The sequence below is a fragment of the Aquila chrysaetos genome, unplaced genomic scaffold (genome assembly GCF_900496995.4).
Source record: "Aquila chrysaetos chrysaetos unplaced genomic scaffold, bAquChr1.4, whole genome shotgun sequence".
NCBI classification, from domain to species: Eukaryota; Metazoa; Chordata; class Aves; order Accipitriformes; family Accipitridae; genus Aquila; species Aquila chrysaetos.
This window is the reverse complement of record NW_024470381.1, coordinates 702,134-717,272: the sequence shown is the minus strand read 5'-3', so window position 1 is coordinate 717,272 and position 15,139 is coordinate 702,134. Positions and strand designations below refer to the sequence as shown.

The 15,139-nt window shown below is 45.5% G+C and overlaps 1 protein-coding gene across 4 annotated transcripts in view; it reads right to left on the bottom strand.

Annotated features, from left to right (window-relative positions):
* Window positions 1-11,513, bottom strand: part of LOC115337661 (leucine-rich repeat and fibronectin type III domain-containing protein 1-like protein) — a 75,093-nt gene extending 63,580 nt beyond the window's left edge. For 2 of the 4 annotated variants that reach the window (XM_030006017.2, XM_041121751.1), the window contains exon 1: window positions 11,327-11,508. The gene's annotated coding sequence lies outside the window, so the exon portion shown is untranslated. Of the gene's footprint in view, window positions 1-11,326 lie in introns of all 4 variants that reach the window. The other 2 variants (XR_003922209.1, XM_030006018.2) reach the window with 2 other exon arrangements.
* Between the last annotated feature and the right edge of the window lie 3,626 nt (window positions 11,514-15,139).

Sequence of the window (15,139 nt, the reverse complement as noted above, 5' to 3'; positions counted from 1 at the left end):
CTAACCTAAACCTCCCCTGCCGCAACTTGAGGCCATTTCCTCTCATCCTATCTCCAGCCACCTGACAGAAGAGACCAGCACCCACCTCACTACAACCCCCTTTCAGGCAGTTGTAGAGAGCGATCAGGTCTCCCCTCAGCCTCCTCTTCTCCAGACTAAACAGCCCCAGTTCCCTCAGCCGCTCCTCATGAGACTTGTGCTCCAGGCCCCTCACCAACTTGGTTGCCCTTCTCTGGACACGCTCCAGCACCTCAATGTCCTTCCTGTAGTGAGGGGCCCAAAACTGAACACAGGACTCGAGGTGCGGCCTCACCAGTGCCGAGTACAGGGGAACAACCACCTCCCTGCTCCTGCCGGCCACACTATTTCTGATACAGGCCAGGATGCCGTTGGCCTTCTTGGCCACCTGGGCACACTGCTGGCTCATATTCAGCCGGCTGTCAACCAGCACCCCCAGGTCTTTTTCTGCTGGGCAGCTTTCCAGCCACTCTTCCCCAGGCCCGTAGCATTGCATGGGGTTGTTGTGACCCAAGTGCAGGACCCGGCACTTGGCCTTGTTGAATCTCATACAGTTGGCCTCAGCCCATCGATCCAGCCTGTCCAGATCTCTCTGTAGAGCCTTCCTGCCCTCCAGCAGATCAACCCTCCCGCCCAACTTGGTGTCGTCTGCAAACTTGCTGAGGGTGCACTCGATCCCCTCATCCAGATCATTGATAAAGATATTAAACAGAACGGGGCCCAACACCGAGCCCTGGGGAACACCACTTGTGACCTGCCACCAACTGGATTTCACCCCATTCACCACAACCCTCTGGGCTTGTCCAGCCAGTTTTTCACCCAGTGAAGAGTATGCTTGTCTAAGCCATGAGCCGCCAGCTTCTCAAGGAGTATGCTGTGAGAGACAGTGTCAAAGGCCTTGCTGAAGTCAAGGTAGGTAACATCCACAGCCTTTCCCTCATCCACTAGGCGGGTCACCTGGTCATAGAAGGAGATCAGGTTGGTCAAGCAGGACCTGCCTTTCGTAAACCCATGCTGACTGGGCCTGATCCCCTGTTTGTCCTGCACATGCCATGTGAGCGCACTCAAGACAAACTGTTCCATAATCTTCCCCGGTACTGAGGTCAAAGGATCTCCTGCAAGACCTCATATTATCAGAGGCAGGGAATGCTTCTTCATCAGCACAGCTCCAGCATCCACAGGATTAGAGAAGTCCAAATGGGTCTCTGAGCAACCGGGAAAGTATCTACTTCAGGCAGAGAGCTGCTCATGCTGTAATTCACTGAAGTGCAGCTGCATTAGCACAGCTCTGCACCCAAGGTTAATTATTTCTGGCTCCATCAGGGCTGATTCACCTCCAGTGGCATGCTGACACAGCCGAACCTGGCTTTGGAAATAAATCTGATGTTTTTGCAGCATGCTGTATTGCGCAGTGGAATCATACCTGGAGTGGCTTTACTAGTTTTAGGGAGCATGTGAACTGTTAAAGCCAATCTTAGCTCATTCCTCCTTAAAAGAAAGGATATGTGCCTGGACATAGGCAGCTTCCAAGCCCCGCCAGGGAAAGACGCAGCCTACCCTCTGGTTGCCAGAGCTGCAAAGTTAAGCAACTTATGTAAGACAGCTGCAGATATAGCTAAAAAACCCAAAACAAAGCCACAAACACAAAAAACCCACTAAAAAACCAACCCCAAAACCCACCACACAACCACATCCTCACAAAGAAGAAAAAAAAAGGAAAAGAAAAAAAAAGAAAAAAGAAAAAAGGACACTTCCCCCCCTCCCCCCAAAAAAAACCCCAAACAACCCACCCACCCCCAAATCAGAAGCATGACAAGGACTGTAGTTTTCACTCTTCACAGACAGGGCTGATCTACATTTTAAAGCAAAAACTTCAAACAGATCAAGCCACTGATTCTTGCAGATATTCCCAACAGGCTCTTTTACTCCACTCTGTGCATCCAGCTCCCACTATTCCCATCCTCGTCTAAATAAAAGACCAGTTCTGAATTCTCTCCATCCTCAAGGCCACTCATTGTCATCTCTAGCTCATTTTTAGGGATTTTTATTTTGCTTCAAAATAATAACCAAGGTGGCTTGCTAAGCAACACACCACTTAAGTGGGACCTTTCTCTGCCAGCAAGTGGTGTGTGTATACATATATAAGTAACATATATAATATCTGTGGCATAAAAGCAGATTTCACTTCTAATTAAGTGAAGGAGGAGGAATAGGACCCCTAAATGCCATTTGAACAATTCACAGTACCTCTGTTTTCTGCATCCTCCACTTTTCTGCCCATCTCAGCCAAATACTTGTCTGAAATCTGTAAGTTTGCCAAAGAACTCCCTGCCAGTGCTCATAACTCTGCTAATTAGTAAGGTGTGGGTGCTAAATTGGAAGTTCAGGGGAAGAAATTATGAAATTAGCCAACAGGAATGAGTTCAGAAGCTGCAGACAGCCCAGCGCTATTATAAAAATATTCCTAGAAGAGGCATTTTATTTCAGAGAAAAGCAAGCGAGCTAAGCGTCGATTCTCGGTTATGTTAATGCAGGAAAAACACCCAGTTTCATTTGGTTTTCCCATCCTGGCTCCTTTAATAGCACTACTGACTTCCACTGCTTGGGTATGATTAGTCAGGGGGTTGGGGAACCCCCTCTTTTTTCTCTGATGGAACATAATTTGCAATTCAGATCTTAGTTATGGTGACTCAAGGAAGAATTTTTTTTTTTTTTTTTAATGAAAACAAAGAGCAGAACTGGAGGAAAGAAACAAATTCAAGGCTTCAAAATGAGAATGAATTAAGCCTCCACAAGTGCCACAAGCTACAGGTTGAGGAGACCCTTCAGGTACCTTGAAATAAGAGTGGCGTCACAGAGAACCAAAGCCTTGCCAAGTCTTTTCTTTCTATTTTTTCTTTGGTTTTGGGTTGTTTTTTTTTTTTTTCTTTCCTTAATACAAGTAATTTCTGGGCAACCCATCCAGCCTAGCAACCCTCTGACCTAGGCAGATGTCCAGAAAAAAAAAAAAAAAAAAAAAAAAAAAAAAAAAGGCAAAATTCAACGAATCACATGCTGCTGACATCAGTCATCCTAAAATATTTCAGGGGTAAAACTTGACCTAAAGACACACACTCAGGCCTGTGCTGTGGTAACCCGAGTGTTTGATGAAGCATTAAGACGAGTATCTTGGAACAGCCTGAACGGCTCCAAATATTTACACGTGGTAGGACAGTGCCGCTGCGCCGCACTCCGCTCGTGGCCATCCATAAGCAAGAAAACAGGCAGTTTTGGAAGGTTGAATTCAAAAAGGTAAAGCAAGTAAAAGCCAGAAGATAAAGAAGCTGCAAGAAAAGGCAACAGCTTTCCCAGTGTTGCACAGCAGTTGCAGACAAAGGTCCCTCTCCTACACATCCCAGCCAACAACGGGTCAAGACCAGGGTCAAACGACTTCCTTCAATGCAAGGAAGAAGCAGCCAAAATCTCCTCTTTCTTCGCATTAATTCTATGAATAACGCCAATTCATTCTGGCACAGGAATCCCGACACAAAAAATGCTGCACCGTTACTCATTCTCATGCAAATATCCCTTGGAAATACAAAACCAGGGGGAACCCATGTACATACACATCCAGCCTGAGGGCATCCTGCTATTCAATGGAATTCAAAGGATTAAGGAGCTGTGTTTTAGAAGGAAGCACTGGCCCTAAAAAAAAAAAAAAAAAAAAAATCTTACAATTTAGTTGCTCATTGGTGCTCTGGCAGCTCAGCCTGATAAGAAAACATCCACAAATTCAACCTCTATATCCATCTACCCGAAATTCACCTTAAATCAGGATAATTTAGCCACCCTAGACCACACCTTTGATTAAAACCAAAACAAAACCAATCATATGAAACTAAGAACACACACTTTGGGCTTAATATAACACAGAAAGCCAGCACTAAGCAGGCACAAATACAGACAACTTAATGTTGATGACCTGGTTTAGCATTGCTTATGCATATTGCATTTCATGACAGAAAAATAAGAACAGGAGAAAAATGTGCCATCACAGCGAAATCAGTAGCTCTATAAGAATGTCAGAGTGCCATGCAATAACACTATTCTAGGATTTCTCTCTGTTGCTGATGGCATAAATAATACTGGGGAATTCAGTGAAAGGGATCTGCTCTCAGGTGAATTTAAGAGTCTGTAATTTCAGACACAGAAATGGCTTCTAATTACAGTGAGAGAAGGAAGGGCTGTGAAAAAAAAAAAAAGCTAAATAATCTGGCTTCTTTTGTAAGTGCTAAGAGGCTCCATTTGCATCTGAAGGCTGCCACATGCCTGGTCAGTTTGAAAGGACAAGTCCAAACAACATGTCCACCTTATCCTCCACGCCCTTAAAACATATTTCATGGGAAAGCAGGAGTGAGCTATGCTCTTCTGGGTTACCTAGTGATTTTATACAGTAGATATTGAAGACTGAAAGCATTTGTAACCCACTTTGCATGAAGAATGCATGAATCTTGGTGTTTCACACCTCAAGCAAGCTCCTATTAGCACCAAGAAAACCAAAAAAAAAAAAACAAACCCACCCCACCCAAAACCCCAAATCACCCCAAAACCCCCCAAACAACTTCCTCTTAAATTCAAGCTCTGGTTTAATGAATCATTAGAAGCTACAAAAATAATCAGCCTCTGGTAGATGGAACAGCCTTCCTTAAGACAGCATTACTGCCGATCCCTTTGATGGGTAGCATGGAGCTCTACATATCACCATTCATCCTACCCATCTCATTTTTCAGATTAAAAAAAAAAAAAAAAAAAAAAAAAAAAAAAAAAGGAAATTACATTGCTCTGAGAACCCTTGTCTAATTAAAAAAAAACAAAACAAAAAAAAACAAACCAAAAAAACCACACCAAAAAACCCCCCATCCCTGACAAGCCATCAGGGGAACAAGAACCACTCAAAGCACCCTTGCTCTTTCGAGTGTGTTCAGCATGAAGGGAACCCATGATCTCTTCACACTGAAAAGAAGAGGTTTTGCACATATTTTTGCCTCAGCAGCAGCTGAGCAGGACAGATGGCAGCTCCAAGCACGGCTATTTCTGAATTCGTGAAAACGTCACCCAGGGAACTCGTGCCAGGAACCATGTTTCGTTCCAGCTGGAAACAAAGAGCTATTCCGTACCTCAAGTCTCTTGTGGTGGTGAAGTGGAGGGAGTAGAAAGAAATAGGTTCAATTCTAGCAACAAGTCTAAATAGATCAGTGTTTTTAAACCACAAAGAAAAGGAAACATGCGGTTGTTCGACCCCACTGTTTTTCCACAGCAAAAAAATGCCTGTGAGCCCACCACAGAGGGAGCCTGCTGCCCTTTTGCTACTGAACTTTGCAGCTCCCGAAGGATGCTCAGCTGCTTTGCAGCCATCACAGACCTCCTGCCAAGTGGCAGTCGCCTTTCCTTGCAGGGTCTTCTCCAGGAGAACAACCTTCGTTACTTCCAGGCACAACAGGGCAGTGGATCCAAGTCTCGCAGAAGATTACCAGCTGGTGCTAAATGCAATTTTCTCAACCCTTTTTTTCAGGTCTAACCAATATACAGGGCAGGGCTCATGCTCATAACAAGTATAGTTTTAAGTACGCCTACACACAGTATTTTGCCAACAGATTACAGCTCACGCTCCCCGTGTTCCACATCTAAAGGACATGAACCAGCTTCCCAGCAGGAACCACCAGCTGTGGTTGAGGCAGTCCTAGCCCCAGCCAGCACCATGCTTGGGGACAACAGTTTGTCACACCAGGTTGAGTTTATATGGTCATGTAGTTACATGACCTCCTGTCCAGACTTGGCTTGCAACCAGCATGGATGGGCAAATGCACTGCAAAAGCAATGTTTCCCATCGTTATTTATTACGCAGAAATGCAAAAGCCTCACACAGAGCACACCAAGAAAACACTACCGTTTTAACAGCTGTTACATCCCATGAACCCACAGTATAATTTAGGTTGGAGTGGGACCTCCAAAGGTCATCTAGTCCAACCCCCAAATCATGCTTCTCTCTGGCTTCAGTCATGACCTGAAGCAATAGGCTAAGTCCAAACTGTTTTCAGAGACAGTAAAATGAGAAAAAAAAGCCCTTTCTGAACATAAAGGTCATCTGGCAAAATAATCTAAGCAAGCCAGCAACACAAGTAGAGAGACTTCAGCACAAACGTGGAAGGTCTTCTTGCAATATGAAAGCCAGGCTGCACCTTCCAGCTCTACCTTGCATATATAAAGTCAAAGCAGAAGTTACATCACCATTTTACTGTGATATACAGAAGATAGGCACTATGAACAGAACGACACCAATTCCCAGAGAAATATTCCTCCTTGATGCATTCTGAGACATGCATCTCTGCACCAACACACATTTCATTTACTGTTTGTCCACCATGGTGAGCAGGTTTGCCCATGCTTGAAATCAAGTTGCTGACTTTGCTAAACCGGATCCCAGAAGATATTTTCCAATCAATACACATTTTCATCACAGCCAGGGCTCCCAGCATTCATCCCAGAAAACAGACAAGCACATACACCTCCAAAATACAAAGCATATCCATCTAAGAGTTGATTCCACCTCACATTAGATACCAAAACAAACCCAAAAAAACCCATCAGCGACATGAGCACAAGCTGTTAACTCTTTTAGTATAGCAATTGAAAAGCTTTTCTTATAAGCTGCCTGTCTCCCTCCCTCCCACCTCCCATCCCTTCCACTCCTCCCCACAACTCCAGAACTTCCCAGCTCATGAAGTTCAAAGGCAAGCGGAGGTCAACGTTACCTGCACCCTTTAAAGGCCAGTGCAGCAAGAAATAGCAAACTCGTGACGTACACAAGTACCACAAGCTGCTCTGAAATTGCTGAGATTTTGAGTACTAAGGAGAGTCATGAAGTCACATACAATTATTTCAATAAACTTAAAGATAAGAATCATACAAAGGTACCACAAAATGTTTTTTTTAGATACCGTATGAAGCATACGCTTGCAAGCACCTTAAACAATAACAAGCTGCGACCATCAGGCAAGACTGAAGTTTAACAAAAACTTCCCACTTTTACATTACAAAAGCCTGGCTGAAACCGGTTGGGTGTCACAGAACATCCATAAGAATATTAATAATTCAGCTTTGAATAAGAAAAGTGAAAGAATGAACAGCAGTGAGAGGAGATATTTGGTCTTTGCAGGATTGCAGTCAGTGCATATGACAGGGCTCAGCAGAGGTTCAGTGATCCTTGAAATCTATCTGGAAGTGTGATTGTTACTGATTAGAAAAGAATATGCACATATTTCAAAGACAGTCTGCTTCATGGTGAACTCCTGTCATTTTGGGGCTAAGTGTTGCCAGTTTTCCCAAACTAATTGCTCTTCTAGAAAAGAACACAGAGCTTAGTGTTGGATCAGAGAAGTGGAGATTCTCTTTGTTACAAAAAAATTTAAAGTAAAAAAAAAAAGTGCAGCTTCTCTTTTGAGATTACAAAGAATTTTCCTTTGTCCAGTATTTCCTACTGCAACAAAACTCCATTAATTCAATCCATAGAAATGTTTTCCTTGTTACATTAGTGAAAAATCTTTCATGCAGATGACAATGATTTCCCCCCCCCCCCCCCCATTTTCTAAAATAAGTTCAATGAGAAACATCTGCTGTGAAGTCATGCTCTCTGCTTTAGGCAGCCTACGAGCAGGCTGGCAAACAACACTTGGGAGAAAAAAACCCCACCCAAACAAATCCCAATTTTGGGCTGGTGAGTGGCCTATCTGTGAACATAAACTGTGAACCCCAAGGAGAGGTGTTCACCTTGCAATGATCTGTCAGAAGCCTGATTTTTTTATTCCCTTTAAGGGATAACCAACACATGAACCCTTCCCAGGACAGTGGTCAACTGCAACAGCAGAAGCAACAAGTGGAAATCCAGTTGCAACCAAGTGGAGCTCAAACAGCAAATAAAATACTACTTGGCCCACGCCAGGTTCACCTTCATTTCAACCACAACCTAAAACTCTTCTGTGGTGGGGACCAGGGATTGGTTGAGGCATGCACACATGCTGTCATATCTGCAGATGCAATAGGAAGCATTTAGCTTTTGTCCATCCATCTCCTACATCATCCAAAGACTCTGACCAAACAAGGAGCCCACCTGGAAAGCCACCTGCATCATCCTCATTTGAGTGTTCAGTGTCTCCTTGCAATGTCCCAACCTGGGGTACACAGAAAGTATTGGGAAAAAAAAATTGATATCTATATCCAGTCATTTAATACCTAATTAATTCAAGCAAATTATATGGGTTTTTTTATAAAGGAGGGAGTAATCTGATCAGCCTGATTATACTGATGGGCCAAGAAGCTGTCACTGTGGCATTTCATTGACAGTCTGTGGGAAAACCCACTCCAAACGCCCACCACCAGAACAGGCGAGTAGAGCTGGTTGAAAAAGATAAGAACAGCTTGAAGTTCCCTGCCTGGTTTTTGAATCTCCTAATGAAAAAGAAGCTTTTGCAAGAAAGACAAAAAAAAGTCCTGGGAAATTTTCATTAGGTTCCTTTTTTTTTTGGGGGGGGGGGGGGGGGGGGAGGGGGGAACAAACCAAAAAAAACAACACAACAGAAATCTGCAATTTCTTCCCTTCCCCCATGCCAGGAGCTTCAGCTATGAAGGTCCTTGTTCTCAGAGTGGTGGAGAAGGGCTGATTTGGAACAAACCTCCCTCTGGACAAACTCTCCCCTCCAAAGGGGGGACATCAGTAGGTACAATCACTTCCTTTTCAAAGCTGAATTTCAGACATCCAAAACCAACACCTGTTTTGGAGAGAAACCAAAACTTTCCATCACCAAAAAGGCCAAGACCTGATGAGACGTGTGACGTGAGAATGGTCCATGCTTATTTGGGAGCACATTTCTCAGAAGCAACCCACCCCATTCACGTCACTACCAGGAACAGCAGAACCTGCTCTACCCGAGCAGAAAGTTTTGCTCTTGAGGCCAACAAGAGAGTTGAAGACACTGCTTCTGCCTTGCCTGCCAGGAGCCAACACCAACGAAGCTTCAGGCTGTAAACTTGCTAATTTAGCCTTCAAACAAGCTGCCATGCCAAGTTCCTGGCAGCCATAGTGCAGCGCCCCTGGAGACCTTTGTCTTGCAGCCATCCAAGCTCTTTGTCAGGTCTACAGGAGTATCTGATGCCAAAGGACACGCTAGAACCTCTCCCTCGCTCTGCAGTTCAGGACCGTGGATCTCTTTCTAAAGAGCAGTCCTCCATCCTCATCAGTGGCAATGAGCTTGATGCAAGAATTGCTTGGTGGAGTTTTCTGGCAGCAGGGGAGAGGAGATGAGCATAATCATCCTTTTTCTAACCTAAGGGTTTCCCCCCAACAAACCCACATTACACACCTCATTTGAAGCAAGTACAAGAACTCCACCGCGCACAACCACCAGCTCTGACCTGCAAACTGGAAGTGCAAACATTGCAAGACAACCCACTCGCAGGAATGCCTTCCTAATGATGCCCATAACTCACCGTTAAGCTCACACCTGCCAGCTCCAAGTAGGACATTACCTCCCGTGGCAACAAGGGGCATCTTAAACATGCCGCTTATTTCCCATGGAAGATTTTGAACAAAAGCATTGACAACCCCAACTACAGGAGGGTGGGATTTTTTTCCAGTGATTCCTTGCTCCGCTACAAGCATTAGGTTATAACAATAATGCAATCCACTTCTAAAAACATCCTGACAGGTCCGAAAACAGCACAGATCTACCAGCCCTAGGAGCATCAGTGCAAAGCCCAGGTGGGGGATGAGATATTCCCCCCCCAGGAAAAGCGTGGGTCCAGTGTGAGGCAGCTCCATTCCCACACACACATCACCAAAACCAGGCGCAGAATGGGCCCTCTCGCGGTAAACGCGGTGAGCAAGCCCTGCGCTGGAGAAAAATCCTCCAGCATCAGACAAGCCAGTAGGTAGCAGAGAGAAAATGCTGCACTGCCCGCAGCAATGCTGGCAATCTCAGAGTTGCCCGGTTTACCAACCTAGAAAATCATACAGAAGATTAAGAACATATAATTTCTTCCTAAATTATGTAAAGGGGGGGGGGGGAATGGCCAGTTGCCTGTGAATTATGATCATCCAGGCACATAAAAAAATTGAGCATTAAGTACAACCACCGCTTTTTTTTTTTTTAAAGACTACAGAAGGTATTTTTAAGGTTTAAAAATAGATTAAATACCCTATATGCTTCATAGCAAAAGTTTTCACTCACAGCTGCAGAATGCAAAAAAAAAAAAAAAAAAGAAAAAATCAGCTATGATAGGAGATTCTGGGGCTCTTTTAGAACAAAATCTTCCTTTGCTAAAAACACAACCCCATTCTCAAACTGATTTTCTTGGTAACAAGGCCCCCAGTTCCTATGCTGTTCTGCTCCCCAGCATGCTGTCGGAGGAGATTTCCTCCTGTTTGAGCAAACTCAGTCTGGCTCCACGGTCCATGCAGTCTTTTCACCACTTCGATTGTGGAGAATCACCTTAGCTGGTCTCAATGACAACGCTGTCACCCCTGACACGAACGCTATACGCTCCCCCTCCACGCCAGAGAGCAAACGAGCCTAAAGGGTTGTTTCACTCCAATGTTAACACCGGTTGCGATTGCGAGCTCGCTGTGGCCTTTTACACCCCTCCGCAACACACCATCCTTGGGCTGTACCACCACGTAAAGGACATGCTGTGCTCAAGACCCTGCAAAAAAAAAATAGGATTGCAAACCAAGCAGGCGTACCTTGCCATCCAAGTACCGAAGAAAAGGAACAAAAATGCATGAAAAGCAAGATGAAAGCATCGGTAACCATCATCCGAACTGCCCACTAGGAACCCTTCTGCCCTGTAAAAATCCACTTGTGCTTCAAATTCAGTGGCTCAAGCTGCATTCTCACAGACCCGATGCATGCCTCTCAACGGTAAGGGTGGATCCCACCTCTGTCTTCAGGGTGAAGCGTTAAAACCGAGCACAGCAACGGAAGGCATATCTGACAATGACACTGCAATTTATCAAGAACTGGGAGGGAAAGAAATAAAAAAAAAATCATGAAAGCATCGCTCTGGCTGGTCCCAGGGTATTCATTCTTACCCTACACGATGCCGAGAATCTTAAAAGCCAGAAAGTCCGGAGGATGAACATTTCGGGGGGGGGGGGGGGGGGAAGGGGGAAGGAGCACCCCATCTCCCCCAGTGATGCTCTGGTGAGGCAGCAGGTAAAGGATGGAGGGGAACCGCAACCCCCCCCGCACCCCTAAACCCCACCACCCCAGCTCACCTCTTCCCCCGGCGAGCCTAGAGGGGCGGCGGACCCCGCATCGCTCCGGTCGCCCCCCCCCCATCCATGGCCGGTTACCCTCCAGCTCCGCCGTTCACCCGGCGGAGCAACCCGCACCAGCGGAGCCGGGCAGAGCCACTGCCGCAGGGGCCGCCCCGCCCCGGCTCCGCGCAGCGGAGGAGGAGGAGGATTATGATGATGAAGATGAGGAGGAGAAAGAAACGCGCCCCGCCCTACGGCCGCAGCCCCGGTGCGGCGACCGGGGAGGGGAGACGTGGTACCCTCCCCCCAAGAGCATCCCAGTCCCGGTGGTCCAGTATCGGGGTAGGGTGGAGCAGCATCCCCCGGGAGCATCCCAGTGATGGGTAACCAGCTGCGAGCTGAGGAATTAGGATCGGCCGTTAATTGGTCATTAATTACAAAGTGCTGGCAGGTGCAGATATTAAAAAAAAAAAAAAGGAAATAAAAGGTAAAAGCAGGGTAAAGTGCCTTCCTCCGATACTGGTAATGTCTAGGTGGGGTTAGTGGGACTTCCCCCCTCCCTTCCTCCCTCCTTTTTCCCCTCCCCCCCTTTCCTTCTTTTCTTAAGCAATAGGATGAGAGGAAACAGCCTCAAGTTGCACCTGGGGAGGTTTCAGTTAGATATTAGGAAATATTCCTTTATGGAAAGGGTTGTCAAGCGCTGGGACAGGCTGCCCAGGGAAGTGGTGGAGTCACTGTCCCTGGAGGAATTTAAAAGACAGGTAGATGTGGCACTTGGGGACATGGTTTAGTGGTAGGCTTGGCAGTGTGAGGTTAAAGCTTGGACTCGATGACATTAAAGGTCTTTTCTGACCAAAATGGTTCTATGATTCTCTTCTGGTTCAGAGCTGCAGAGCATCTCAGGGGCTTTGAGGGGCTGGGTTGGTTTGGGTCTTGGACCACACCTTGTATTTGATCAGGTTGGGCTTGGTGGAGTATTTTGGTTTGGGTTGTATTTTATGTAACTTGAAGAGCACGAATGTGGAGCAGGGATGTTGTTGCTCTGTCTGTACGGTTGGCTGTGTGAGCGGTGGGATGCTGAGCGGACCCCCGGTGCACAGGGTCCCTGTGCTTTTGCTCGGCTGCAGAAGTGGCCTCTCGTAGTGAGAAACTGGGTCCCGTTCTCACGGGTGTAAAATGTAGGCGTAGGTAGTGAATTCCATGGAAGCAAGGAAAAACAGCTAACCACAAAAAAAACCCTGCAAAATCCTCCCCTTATTGCACTGGAGGAATCTTTAGTCAAAGCAATGATGAACTCTCCAAATCCTTACTTCACCCCATGTGATTTTTAAGTCTAATGGATGTAAAGACTATGTTTTGAGGGGTTTTCTTTGTTTTAAGACAATACCTCGTTGGTTGATATGGATAATGGCTTACCACAAAGCAGACTCCTCTACTACATAACTTCATTACAGGAATGGATTTCAGCCTGCCCTGTGGAAGGTTTGGAGAACAAGAAGAGCTACTATATTGCTACTCTCCTGTGACTCATGCCTTGATAATACCAAGTATAAAAAAAATATCTGGAGACGTGATTCATGCTCCTGAGGAGGCCAGAATAGGGCAGGCTGTAATATTTACAGTGAGTAGTATCTTCCCCTTTGTGATGAGAGGTAGCTGTGTGCTTGCATGTCAATGTTTTCCATGTAGAGATGCTAATGACTCTAATCTGTGTATGCATGATGTTAATAACTGCACGGGGAATGCATCTTTGGGCTGAGATGAGAAGTACCCAGGCATGCATGGAAGAAAACTGGGTCTGAGTCTTCTTCCATTTGGAGAATACTTATTGTATCTGATTAAGTTGTGGCTGCAAATGATATTTGAATATTCCAGGATGTAGAGCAGGAAGGGGCTTGTGCCTCCATCTCCTCCCTCCTGCAGGGACCTTCCACTGATCATCTCCATCCAGTGTTTTACAGTGGGTTTTAAGCTACTTTATGGGTTCTTTTAGCAATTCTCTAATAAATTCCAAAGTTTTAGGAAGGAATTTGCCAGCAGGGAGGGGAGGATGCAGCAGGCGAGTCAAGAAGTTGAAGTTGTTAGGTTTTGTTTCCCTTCTCTTGCTAAATTTTCCATCCAGTAAGAGACCTCTGGGTTACCAGACTTTTGCAGCCTGTCAATCTTTTTATTTTTTTTATTTATTTTTTTAAAAAACAACTATGGCATTAGGACTGTGTTCTGCCTTCTCTGGGAATAGCCCACTGCTCCGCAGAATAATTCCTGTGTTAATGAGTAGTAAGGAGTCTTCTCTTTCTCTTTTCCTGTATCTCCATGTTGTGGTTTAACCCCAGGCAGCAACTAAGCACCACGCAGCCGCTCACTCACTCCCCCCACACCCAGTGGGATGGGGGAGAAAATTGGGAAAAGAAGTAAAACTCGTGGGTTGAGATAAGAACGGTTTAATAGAACAGAAAAGAAGAAACTAATAGTGATAATGATAACACTAATAAAATGACAACAGCAATAATAAAAGGATGGGAATGTACAAATGATGTGCAGTGCAATTGCTCACCACCTGCCAATCGACACCCAGTTAGTCCCTGAGTGGTGATTCCCCCCACCCTCACTCCACCCAGTTCCTATACTAGATGTGACATCACATGGTATGGAATACCCCATTGGCCAGTTTGGGTCAGGTGCCCTGGCTGTGTCCTGTGCCAACTTCTTGTGCCCCTCCAGCTTTCTCGCTGGCTGGGCATGAGAAGCTGAAAAATCCTTGACATTAGTCTAAACACTACTAGCAGCAACTGAAAACATCAGTGTTATCAACATTCTTCTCATACTGAACTCAAAACATAGCACTGTACCAGCTACTAGGAAGACAATCAACTCTATCCCAGCTGAAACCAGGACAGTATCCACCCCTTATTCTATACCATTGACGTCATGCTCAGTTCCCATACCTTCAGTTACATCCTGGTCAATCATCATCAGCTTTTCCATCCCTTTGAGACATATGAACAATGAGATATATATATATATATACACACACACACACATATATATATATGTATATATGTATACACACACAGAGATATCATTCCTTTAGTTTATGGGTTATGTTCATTAAATGTTTGTTGAGTTCATTTAGTTCCCCACTCTGGGCTCCATCTGTCATACCAGCCTTTCTGGGCAGGAGGGATGGTGCAAAGTCCTCTCAGTCAGTAGAGCAGAATTGGGCTTCAGTGCGGTGTGACGAGCAGGTGACATTGGTCGCAGCAGGAGGATGGTGTGCACCGTTGGATTGTTGCATGCCGGAGTCAGTTCTGGTTCCATCACTACTGCGCTTTGCTCAGTTTTATCACAGTTCTTTCTTGCTTGATCTAAGTGATTCTTACTATAGTACTATGGATATAGCATATAACAATTACAGTAATGATAACATACAGTAGCAGGGTTATATAGCAACTAATATCATACAGGTTAATTCGGGCTATTCTCACCTAAAATTAAATCCCCTTGAGGCACGCATCGGACTTCCCCATCTTTTCGCATCACCCACCAAGTGCACCCAGGCCCTTGAGCAAAAGCAATCCCACGAATGGGTTTACCTTTGCCTGAGGCAGGAGTAACCCAGACTGTCTTCCCCAACATATTTTTTTATGTGCACTACAGGGACTTTATCCCCTTCTACAGTACGTAAAAATTCTGACTGGGCAGGGCCACCCCGATTGGCAGATCCTCTGGTGTTGACTAACCAGGTGGCTTTTGCTAAATGTGTATCCCAATGTTTGAAAGTTCCACCCCCCATTGCTCTCAATGTAGTCTTTAACAGTCCATTGTACCGCT